Raw genomic sequence first — 12,797 nt, forward strand, 5'->3', positions numbered from 1 at the left:
GGCTCTTTCCATAATTTGGCTATTGTTGAGAGTGCTGCTATAAACATTGGGGTACAAGTGCCCCCATGCATCAGCACTCCTGTATCCCTCGGGTAAATTCCTAGCAGTGTTATTGCTGGGTCATAGGGTAGGTCTATTTTTAATCTTCTGAGGAACCTCCACACTGTTTTCTAGAGTGGCTGCACCAATTTGCATTCCCACCAACAGTGCAAGAGGGTTCCCGTTTCTCCACATCCTCGCCAGCATCTGTCGTCTCCTGATTTGTTCACTTTGGCCACTCTGACTGGCGTGAGGTGATATCTGAGTGTGGTTTTGATTTGTATTTCCCTGACGAGGAGCGACATAGAGCATCTTTTCCTGTGCCTGTTGGCCGTGTGCATTTGCTTTAGTGTCCATTAGGAAACCAAAAAATAGGACTCACACACCAAACCCGAGATTTCACAGATACTGCCACTTAGGAGGAAGCGAAAGTGGGTGGCGATGTGAATAAACTGACTGCCCAGGTTGCAGGGAGATGAAGCAAACATTTTAAAGGGGAGATGCCAATACCTGAGGTTTGGGGAAATCTCCTTTAATCCTTACAACAACCCTGTGAAAATGGCATCTTCCCATTCCTGAGATAGAAGCCCGTGGGTCACCAAGGTTAAATAACTTGCCTCTGGTCACAGAGCCCTGAAGGAGGGGACAGGGTTAGCTCTCAGTCTGGACTGGCTCCTGCCGTAGCAAAGCTTCCGCGCTGACTTCGTCTCCCTCTCTGGATGGTTGAAGCTTCTTGGAAGTAGGAACACACGTCTGTCAGCCGCGCATCGGGTGCCCAAGGCGCCTCCTGACGCAGCAGAATTTCCTAAGGTTCTGTGGAAGGAAGAAATGACTGCCTGAAAGAATGGCATATGGTTTGCAAGATACAGCATTTTCATTCACTTCTCCCAACGCTCCTGTGAAGAAAGGTTTATTAGCCCCCATTCCTGCTTCCCAGGTGAGGGCACCACGATCAGAGTCACGCCTTCAAGCTGGAGTATCGGAGAGGGACCACACTCACCAGGGTGCCACAGAGGCCCCAGGCGCCCAGCGGGGCAAGAAGGTGGGAGGTGGAGAGGGAAAGAGGAAAAAAATGATCTAGGTCCTACCCTGCACATCCGAGGCAGGTGACCTCTCGCCTTGAGCACTTTTTCCCCTTTTCAAGCTCAGAGCTCAGCAGACCAGAGTCATAAGAACTTCCTGTCCTCGGTCAGCACTGACAGTCACTTGGGACTTAGATAAGATATTAAGAGACGAAGCCTTGTGCTTGAGCAAGGGGACACTCCTGGGGCAAATTCAGTTTCCCAGTTGACACACTTCCTGGGGGTCATTTGAGGTTTCCTTTCGTTTATTGCATTTTCTTACTCGTGACCAAACAATGTAAATTTAAGGTCAAAAATTAGGCGGAGGGATAAATATACATGTATATTATCGTGTTAACAAATTCTTATATGTGACTATATACTTATAAATACATAATAGAAATAAATATATAGCATATATAATTGCATATAATTTTCTTTATCTATATTTCTTTTCACCCAGAAATGACTAACATTGGTGTGTGTAGACAACGGGAGGAGGAGGAGGAAGAGGAGAGGAGGGAAGGGAGGGAGTGAAGGAAGGAAGATGAGAAGGTCTGGCAAGTTGTGTTTAAAAAGACTCTTTATTTTTACACTTTGCTGGGGGCAGAGCTCTTATAAACTTTTTTTTAAAATTTATTTATTTTGAGAGAGAGAGAGAGTACAAGCAGGGGAGAGGCAGAGAGAGAGAGAGAGAGGGAGGGAGGGAGGGAGGGAGAGAATCCCAAGCAGGCTCTGCACTGTCAGCACAGAGCCCGACGCGGGGCTTGAACGCGCAGACTGTGAGATCACGACCTGGGCCGAAATCAAGAGTCGGACTCTTAACTGACTGAGCCACCCAGGCCCCCCCGGCAGAGGTCTTATAAATATGATTTGAGGATCATCTGAAGAGTTACTTGGGGGATTTTCTAAACATGCAGATTCCAGGACTTCACCCCACTGAATTGTCATCACGGGGATGGGGTCTGGCGCTATTCTTTGGACTGGTCCTGCAGAGTTGAAAACATTCCTGCAGTAAGCGACCCACAGAAGTCATCCAAGAAATAGGGGACTGCAGGGGACCACTTTCTGTGGAGAACAACATTATGTTTATGCCCAGGCCTAGCCTGGACACTGCAATGTTGAAAAAAGAGCCGCACCATTCTGCCCGGCGAAGGTCGAGCGTGCCCGCCTTGGCTTGCTAAGGTGTTCATTGATTGGGGGCTTCCTCTGTGGACACCGGGGGCAGAGGGAGTTGGAGGTCCCTGGGTTTAGGGGGAAGGAGAGATGAATGGAGACTGAGATCTGCGAGGAAGGAGCTGGCTGAGCCCCAGGGGGGTAAGCCAAGGAGAAAGCCGGACCAGAAGGCCCTCCGGATGATCCCATGTGGTTCAGGGACTGAGTTGAGATTAAAGTTTTTCTTCTTTCACTGTCCACTCAGTGACATTTTCACATTTTCAGGAAAGCCTGGGACCTTAAACAGCTGGTCTTGGCGCTTTGGAGACATAAATGAAAGGGTAAGGTGGCACCAAATAAGTAAGCAGCGATGCGCTGACCAGGAGCTTTGGATAGGAGACAGAAGGTGCAGTTCAAGGAAAGACAAGGATGACCCATCACGACCAGAAGGTGCAAGCGGTCCAAGAGACCCTCGGAAGTCAACAGGAGCGGGGCGCCTAGGTGGCTCAGTCAGTGAGGCGTCCTACTCTTGATTTCAGCTCAGGGTACGATCTCATAGTTCGTGAGTTCAAGCCCTGCATCGGGCCGTGCACTGACAGTGCAGAGCCTGCTTGGGATTCTCTTTCTCCCTCTCTCTCTTTGCCCCTCCCCCACTTGCACTCTTTCTTTCTCTCTCTGAAAATAAATCAACATTAAAAAAAAGAAAGAAGAAGAAGTTAACGGGAGTGAGCGAGAGTTCCTGTTACCCTAGACAGAGGGTGAATTTTATTTCATGGAAGTGAGACCCAAAAAAACCTTCCATGCTGTTCCGCCATCTGGGCTCCTCCCCCCAAAAGAGGGTGAATTTTAAAGGAAATGTCTGGAAAATGTAGTGAGTATACACTCATGCAAACACTCGCGCGCGCGCACACACACACACACACACACACACACAATCTCTTTTTCCCTCTCTCCAAATTGACACTAGGAAACCAGAAGTAAAAAATAAAGTTGGCCAGAAGAGACTCATTCTTGCCCTGGGCTGGGACCAGGTGTCACTGAGAAAAGCTGGGCCATGAGAAGGCTTAGGGCCCAGAAGCCCATCGTCATGCTTTCTGGGATTGAGGACTTCACCCAGTTGGGAAAAATGTTATCGCACCGCATGCTGTCCTCTGCTTTTATAGCCGTCTAATTGCTGGTAGGTTTCAGCCTGACTCACTGAGGAATTTGATCTGCAATATACTGAGAGACAGTCACATTCATCTCTGGATGAACAGAGACATATTCCAGGAAGTAGGATTTCCTAAGAACTCCTTGAAAGAGGAGGGTGTGCACCTTGGTTTCAAGTCATTCCTTTCCCAACATTCCCCTCCCGACACCACAAACTTCCCACAGTTCCTTCTCGGGCCCGCTCTCTCTCTCTCTCTAGGAACTTTTATCTTTGTGGTTATTTACCTTTTCCTGATTGTAAAATTTAGCTGCTGCTAAATCGAAAGTTTAAGAAAATATTTAAAAAGTTGCTCACTGTCTCTACTAAAATTTAGTAAAGATTATATGGTATATATAATTTTGATTCCCGGGGCACCTGGGTGGTTCAGCCGATTAGGTGACCAACTCCAGGTCAGGTCATGATCTCAAAGTGCGTGGGTTCCAGCCCGCGTTGGGCTCTGTGCTGACAGCTCAGAGCCTGGAGCCTGCTTTGGATTCTGTATCTCCCAATCTCTCTGTCCCTCCCCTGCTCAGGTGCGCTCTCTCTCTACCTCTCTCTCTCTCAAAAATAAATAAACATTAATTTTGATTCCTTCTCTTTTCACATTTCTTCCTAGGTTTATTCCTGGATAGCTAAGAACGTTGGTACTATTGTAAATGGGAATTTTTTCCTCTTGCGTTATTTAGGAATGGCTAAAACTTCTGGAATAATGGTAAATAATTGTGGCGGTAACATGAATCTTTGTCTTTCTCCTGATTTTAATGGGAGTGTCTTTACTGTGTCACTTTTAAGTATGATGTCGACTCTTGTTCATACCAGTCAGATGTTGGGTGTTGAGACAGAGTTTTTACCATGAAAAAGAAAGCATATTGCTTTAATTTTTTTTTTTTTAAATTTTCTGACCATTTTAGGTTTTCTTTTTCTTTTCTTTTTAACTTACATCCAAATTAGTTAGCATATAGTGCAATAATGATTTCAGGAGTAGATTCCTTAGTGCCCCTTACCCATTTAGCCCATCCCCCCTCCCACAACCCCTCCAGTAACCCTCAGTTTGTTCTCCATATTTATGAGTCTCCTCTGATTTGCCCCCCGCCCTGTTTTTGTATTATTTTTGTTTCCCTTCCCTTATGTTTATCTGTTTTGTCTCTTCGAGTCCTCATATGAGTGAAGTCCTATGATTTTTGTCTTTCTCTGACTGACTAATTTCACTTAGCATAATACCCTCCAGTTCCATCCACGTAGTTGCAAATGGCAAGATTTCATTCTTTTTGATTGCCAAGTAATACTCCATTGTATATATATACCACATCATCTTTATCCATTCATCCATCGATGGACACTTGGGCTCTTTCCATACTTTGGCTATTGTTGATAGTGCTGCTATAAACATGGGGGTGCATGTGTCCCTTCGAAACAGCACACCTGTATCGCTTGGATAAATGCCTAGTAGTGCAATTCCTGGGTCATAGGGTAGTTCTATTTTTAGTTTTTTGAGGAACCTCCATACTGCTTTCCAGAGTGGCTGCACCAGCTTGCATTCCCAAGAAAGCATATTTTTTAAAATCAAAGTTTACTATTTGAAAATAAATCAGAAATGGACATTGAAATTTATCAAAGTTTTCAACAGTATCTTTCAAGAGGACAGATAGTGATGTGAATTTTATGAGTAGATTTTTCATATAAAACCTTCCTTATATTTCTGATGTAACATCACTCGATACTTCATTTACTATTGGGCTTATTTACTGGAATTTTTGTTTAAAATTTTTGTTTTAATAGACATAAGTAAAAGGCATCTATACTTTTTTTTTTTAAACTTTGTTTCTGTAAGCCTTATAAACTGAATTGTGACACATATCCACAGTGGCCGGTCCCTTGTCCTAGAATAAGCTCTTTATCATGAGAATTATCTATTCCTTGAAAGTCTTTTTTTAAAAGAGTTTTCTCTTGTAATCACAGCCCAGCATTTTTGTGAAGGCAATCAACTTTTCCTTCATGGTTATTGGATTGTTTAGATTATTATCCATTTCTTAAAAAAAATAAAAAAATTATCGTCCATTTCTTGATTCAAGTTTGGTAATTTACATTTTACTGGAGAATCATACTTTTTGTAAGGATTTTCAAATGTGTTGCTGAGTTGCACACAGAATTTAAAAATTTTTGTATCTGTAATTTTCTCCACTTCTCAGTACAAATGGAGAAATTTAAAATGGCGGGACCTAAGGTCCAGTGGAGCTGGGTTCAAATCTCCATTTTCCCTATGAAGAGCTTCCTTAGATAAGTTGTTGGCTCCTGACATGGAGAAAATGAAAAATAGAGATAATAGAACTTTGTACCTCACAAAGAAACAGGGAGGTGAAAGAGGGCAGGTAAGGTGCTTAGCATAATGGCTAGAACATGGAAATACTCAGTGAATGTGGGCTGTTTTTTTTATGTATCTAATACTGGATGTTTGTGGGGTTTTTTCACATTTTTTCTTTATATTAGCAAAACATTACCTATTTTATTGTTTTTTAAAAATCTAAGACTGTTGGGGCACCTGGGTGGCTTAGTCGGTTGAGCGCCAACTTTGGCTCAGGTCATGATCTCACACTCCGTGAGTTCGAGCCCTGCATCGGGCTCTGTGCTGACAGCTCAGAGCCTGGAGCCTGCTTCAGATCCTGTGTCTCCCTCTCTGCCCCTTTCCCACTTGTGCTCTGTCTCTCTCTCTCTCTCTCTCTCAAAAATAAAAAAAATAATAATAATAAATAAAAATCTAAGACTGTTTACTTCTACTTTGCAATGAAAAAAATTTTTTCTGTTATTTTCATAGGGCTGAGTCTTATTGATTATAGTTGTGTTATTAAATTAGAGAGTGCTCTGAATAATTTGTGCTTTGGGGAATTTATTGAAATTTTCTTTGTTGAACAATATATAATCACTTTCAAAGTGACCTATAAGTCCTAGAAAAGTGTTATGTTTGTAGAAAAAGGGAATACAATATTAATCTATTAAATTGACTTTATTGATTATATCATTCAGACTTTCTATCTCAATGCTATTCAATAGAAATATACTGCAGAAAACACATGGGATTTAAAATTTTCTAGTAGCCGTGTTCAAAAGTAAAAAGAAATAGGTGAAATTAATTTTAATTAGCATATTTATGTAACTCCCTATATCCAAAATATTATCATTTCAGCATGTAGCCAATATAAAGTATCTTAATGAAGTATTTTATATTTTTCTCGACTCAGTCTTCAAGTCAATGTATCTTTTATATTTACAGCACATCTCAATTCGGATGCTAAGCTGTCATCAGGAACACTTGATCTATATTTAGATTCCATAAAATTTACAGTTGAAAAGGTAGATTCACATACTTGTGTTGTTCTCAACATCCTTAAAAATTTGCCAATACTGAATCAAGTATCATTTTTAAAAGTTACATTACAATTAAGTAAAATTAAATCCAATTAAAAATTCAGTTTCCCAGTTCCACTAGCCGCATTTCAAATACTCAGCAGCCACACACAGTTACATCTCTGCGATTCTGGGCAATGCAGTTTTATATCTTCATTCATTTCTGCCTGCTAGACCTGTCCAATAAAAATGTATTAAAATGTCCAACTACTTTTAAGGAATTCTTGTTAATTTTTTTTTTTTTACATGTGATAATGGTATTTGGGTATTTTTTTTTATTTTATTGAGATATAACTAACATAACATTATATCAGCTTCAGGTATACAACTTAATGATTTGCTAATGTATGTATTGTGAAACTATGATCACTATAAATCTGTTAACATTTGTCATCATGTGAGGATTTTTAAAATGGCTCTTAAATGTTTATTTTCGAGACAGAGAGAGACAGAGCATGAGCGGGGGAGGGGTAGAGAGACACAGAGAGACCCAGAATCCGAAGCAGGCTCCAGGCTCTGAGCTGTCAGCACAGAGCCCGATGTGGGGCTCAAACTCACGAGCCATGAGATCATGACGTGAGCTGAAGTCAGACGCTCAACCAACCGGGCCACGCAGGCACCCCTTCCATGTGACTGTTTTTTAAAGCGTTCCTATCTTTTACAAAGACATGTTGAAATATTTAGAGAAGGCAGAAGTAGGTTTTGCTGTAAGTGAATAACTGCTGGCCCTGAGTTGATAACTGTCGAAACTTAGGTGCACGGGTACATGGGGATTCATTATGCTTTTCTGTTTACTTTTTTATATGTTTGAAATTTTTCATAATAAAAAGATAAAATTCTTTTAAAATTTGGATGACACCGTTTCCACTTATCAATTCCTTCCATCAAAATGTCCAGTATGTTGTTTTATGTATTTCAATCCTATTATTTTGTTATTCTTATAACTGAAAAATTGAATTTATATGACTAGTTATATATAAACAGTATGCGACTTTATTTCTTTTCTCTCTGTTCTGTTTTTTTTTTTTTTAATGTTTATTTTTGAGACAGAGGGAGACAGAGCATGAGCAGGGGAGGGGCAGAGAGAGAGAGAGGAAGGCACAGAATACGAAACAGGCCCCAGGCTCTGAGCTGTCAGCACAGAGCCCGATGTGGGGCTCAAACCCACGAACCGTGAGATCATGACCGAGCCGAAGTTAGAAGCTTAACCGACTGTGCCGCCCAGGCGCCCCTTCTCTCTGGTCTATTAAAGTTTTTCAATGGGAAGTTATTTGCTTCCTCATAAAAACTCAGAATTTTTCTAGTCACTCTCAGGTGAAAAAAAAAAAAGCCTTAGGGTCACTTTAAGTCACAAATTTAGTGTGGTGGTTAAAGATAGCTACAAATTCTCTGCCATTCTTCCTGTGGACTGGCGGAGTCTATTCGTCCCCCCTTAATTGGGACGGCCCTTGCTTTGACCAATGGAATGTGGCAAACGTGATGCTGTGTAACTTAAGCTAAGCTTCAAGAGCCTCGCAGCCTCCTTCTCACTCTTGGTACACTCCCTTTTTTAATCCAGTCGCCATGCCCTGTGAAGCCTAAACTGCATGGAGAGGCCACATGAAAGAGAACCAAGGCGCCTGGTCGACAGCTCCAGCTGAGTTCCCAGACGGCAGCTGTGTGAAGGAGCCATCTTGGACATCATTCAACTGGCTGTCAGAGTGGAGTGGAGTTGTTTCTCAAATGCAGCCTTTTTGTCTGCTGCCACCGCCACTTTTTCTGAGACACAAGTCAGGTAGCACCTGATCATGTCCCCAGTTGCAGAGTACTCCCGTCTCACTCTCTGAGGGGCTCGTTGACGCTTCCTCACTAGACCTGAGTAAGAGAGGCAGCATGCCCACGTTGGATTGATGTTGAGACAGAAACAGGTTGAAGTGGCGGGGAGCAGGAGCCAACGGTCACAGCCAACATTCCATAGCATCAGCCTGGTCTGTCACCAACTAAGCCTGCTTCTGCCCAAACTTCCTGCTCTGTTTTGTTTGTTTGTTTTTAAAGAAAAGATGTCTTCCTTCCACCACACCTAGATTCTTAGTATCTTCCTTTTATCTTGGGGAGCAAAAGTGAGGGTGTTAGGAAGATCAAGGGAGGAACAAGCTTCCCTCTTTCCAGACAGAACGGCGGAGGCCACGGGTAAGATCACGGCAAGGGCTGCAAACGGTTCTCTGAGTAAAGCTTCCCTATTGGCCACTCGGGACTAAAACTTCAGAGGGAGGAAAAGTGAGACTTTCTCCCCCCCACCAGTAAATCTCAAGGTTCTCACCTGGTTCTGAAGTGGCGTGTGGTGAGAACATGTTGCTCTTTTTCCCTCGGCCCTGGATGTTTGGGCAGTGACTTGTTGGCTTTGATTTGCGTTGTGTCCCACACATACTTCACTGGGTGGTGGGGAGCCAAACCCAGGGCACCTGTGAGGACGAGGGAGTTTGGCCTTGGGAGGTTGACACAGAAAGTGGTACATATTCAGCACATGTTTAATCACATTGGATAAGACTTGAGTCTCATCCCCTTTATTCCTTGTCCCTAGACTGTCCCACCTCCTCTCTCTAAGCTTCTTCATTCCACAATGCCTTGATACTTCAACTCCAATATAACTATAACCTGTCTTATAATCTGGAGATCAGTGAGTCACAAGGCAGCATGGTTCATCAGATGGGACACTGGGGTCTGTATTCAGACCTATCGTCCTGAACCACCAGCTACGTTCTCTGAATCTGCTTCATTAAATGTCCATAAATAACTCTTGTCTCTTAAGGCTCCAGTGACAGTCAATGAGGTGATGCATAGGAAAACACCTGTCTAGGGGTCTCAAGCGCTGTTAGTTGTGGAAGGTCGCCTTCCAACTCCATCTATGGTGTTAGTGGGGACCCTCAACTGCCCTGGAACCTCCATGGCAGTCACAATCTGGGCCTCCCAGTTATCTGATGGGTAAGTCTGGGAGAAGAAATGGACCACGCTCAGCTTTGGAACACACAGGGTCCCATTCAGTTTGGTCAGCTGTGGTAGTAATCTCAGGGCTCTCTTTGCCACATTGGGGAGGCCTGCAGCATTCTGCCTGTGATTGGCTAAGCAATTGGTTTAATTCAATAGTGGAATGTTAAGAAGCTTTCTCCCACCCCTGAAGAGATAAAAGCCTCCCTAGTAATAAAATGGATATTTTCACCTCCATTAGTTAGTCTTCTATGTCTTATTTTTCAATCGATTCCAAATTTTTCAATTGATTCCAAATTCTGTAAGGAAATAAAAAAATGTTATTTTATTATTTACTGACTCCCTAAGACTTCAGTCAAGCCTTCTTTAGAACGTAAAACTACAACCTCAACACGACCAGCAGATCCCAGATCCCCTTTGGAGCTTATGTAATTAAGTTGAGCCAAATGCAAAGGCGTAATTTTACTAGCTGACAGGTGTAATTTATACTCTATTCACAGGCCTTACATTAGCCAGTACCTGAGGATGATTTTTTTCTGCTAATATGACACACCAGTGACATTAAGCTGAAACTAAAAATTAAATAATGCACCCTGGCGGACCTGTAGATCTGCTCCGACCACTCTAGGCAAGAGGAGATTTATTCTCTCAAGGAATTAAGCCAACGAAGTGATGATCAGAAGGACAGGTGGTAGGAAATGTGGTGCAGGAGAAAACATTAGACTTAAGTAAAATGCTGTGCTTTGAACAGTTGGTTCTGTATCAGTTATCTAGTGCTGTGTAACAAACAACATCAAAACTTAGTGCCTCATAAATGACCACCATTTTATTGCTCACACTATAGCCCAGTAATTTGGGATGGGCTTTCTTGGGCTGTGAGGATAAAGTAAACTTCCAAACATGCATGGACACAAAAATTTCATTTCCTTTGTACCCTTTCACGGGTAATTCATGCAAACTAGAGAGTAAAATAATAAAATATGAACTTGAGAAAACAGGGTTTCCATCCAAGGAGCATGGCAAACCAAAGATGACAGATAACTATTCAAAAAGCAGACAAAACGCTCTTCTATACTGGATCAAGAGGATAAGGGTTAAAAAAAAATGAAAAAAAAAAAAAAGAGAAAGAGAAAGAAAGAAACTAAAAGGTTGTCACACGCTTTGAAGCAACTGGGAAAAAAATATTTATGACATCACTGATGAAAGAAATTAAAGAAAGAAAATAATGTTCTGCATCATCATAATACTGTAAATCATATTAATCATAATAACGTGAATATGGACTACTGATTTTGACAATAGGTGGTGGTGGGGGGGAGTGTTAGATAAACCTCATTTACTAAAGAACAGGTGAATAGATACATAAAGAAAACCCATTACAATCATCTGATGGTTATGGACCAAAATACCAGAAGAGAGCGTCCAAGGAGTGGGAAAGGTTGTTTCTGGAAAACCAGACGGGAGGAGTATGGGGAGGGCTGGAGCCAATGACAAGGGCAACTTGTGAACTCTCTACACCTATTGCATATTTAACATTAGACAACAATACGTCAAACCCTTTTTCAAACGATGCTTGTCTCTGCATCCTAGGTTGGGACTAGGAAGGGAGCCTCTCCTTAGAAAACAGCAAACGGTTTCCGAAATGCTAAGTGCTCTTTGCATCCTGTCTCCTGGCTGCAGACTCTTAGTGTAGTCTTCCAAGTGGCTCAGGTCCATTCGGAAGTGAGTCACATGACACCTGTCCACCTCATCCTGATGATGAATCCAAGGCCCCTTCTGGCCTCTGTGTCTTGGGTCGATAGCAGCTTTGGGGGCTTGGCATTTCACTGTGGAAATACTCAGAGGAGGAAAATGCACACAAGCATCAGAAGTGGATCTGGTACAGCTATCATGTTATGTCCCTTATAGTTGGAGGCATGACTGTATATACCAAACACGGTAACCAACCCTGGGCTAAATGTTTACATACGTTACCTAGTTTTAATCATCTTAAGAAGCCATGCGTTACCGTCCCCATGGTCCAAGTGAGGACATTGACATTGAGGAATGTTCACAGTTTAGCTAGTAAATGACGTAGACAGGAGTGAGACCCAGCTCCCCACGCACTCCCAACCCTGAATTTATTGTCACTCTCTAGCACCAACTCAGCCCTCTGCCCGTGCTCCAGCTGTCCTAGAGAGATGCTACCAATTTATAGTCCTTCTGCACACATTTCTTAATTTAAATCAACTTTTTCCGAACACCGTGACTGGCACGGGGTGGTGAGCATGGCCAGCTTTGCGAGCATGCAGTCACACGGCACCCCACACTGAGAAGGGAAATACTCTGCCATCAGGGTCCTGAAAATCTTAATCTACATTTTGTAAGCGAAGTCCTATGGGGCAATGGAGCGCGGGAGTGAGCAGGATGGGCAGGACACGTGTCCACGGTCCCCCGCACCCCACTCACACAGAGTATTGGCCGTGCCCCAGGAAGACAGAATTCTGGCAGATCCACAACAAGCCTAAGGGCAGCAAGGCTCACTGTCAGCTACAGGTGCGTGATATCTGCAACCGAGTGCCCGGGGGTACTGACAGCCTCAGGAGGACCTGCTTCCCATTCAAACCAGAACTTTCTTCGAACACAGCAAAAGAAAGTTCTGAGAAACCCCATCTCCACCTTTTTCACTCGTGTTACTTGCCTGTGTTAGCCGCCCACTTAGGCTGGAGTGATGAGAGAGAAGGAAAGGTCAGCCCCTCGTACCTCTCTTCTTTTCACTGCCTCCTTACTCATCAGTAAGGTACGGTATTGGCAGACTGTCCATCTGTCAAGAAGAGACAGGAAAAATGAGTTTTATGCATCATTCTTGCTGTTGTGGCAGGACAAACGATACGTGTATGTGCTACAAAATAGGAGTTGGGTAATTTCAGCAGTCCCACATGTGAGTTAGAAGCTCTTATGTTTACATTTAAAACTGACATTGCATAACGTAAAGATGAACCATAAAA

The 12,797-nt window shown here is 42.9% G+C and overlaps 1 long non-coding RNA gene across 1 annotated transcript; it reads right to left on the bottom strand.

The window, feature by feature from the left end:
* Nucleotides 1-430: 430 nt before the first annotated feature.
* LOC109269580 (uncharacterized) lies at nt 431-10,036 on the bottom strand. The gene is made up of 2 exons (XR_002081147.2): nt 9,146-10,036; nt 431-852 (listed from the first exon to the last, which is right to left on the bottom strand). It is a non-coding gene; the product is annotated as an uncharacterized LOC109269580 (long non-coding RNA).
* Nucleotides 10,037-12,797: the final 2,761 nt, after the last annotated feature.

This window comes from Panthera pardus, unplaced genomic scaffold (assembly GCF_024362965.1).
Source record: "Panthera pardus isolate Hobbes unplaced genomic scaffold, ASM2436296v1 HiC_scaffold_13, whole genome shotgun sequence".
In the NCBI taxonomy this organism is placed as follows: domain Eukaryota; kingdom Metazoa; phylum Chordata; class Mammalia; order Carnivora; family Felidae; genus Panthera; species Panthera pardus.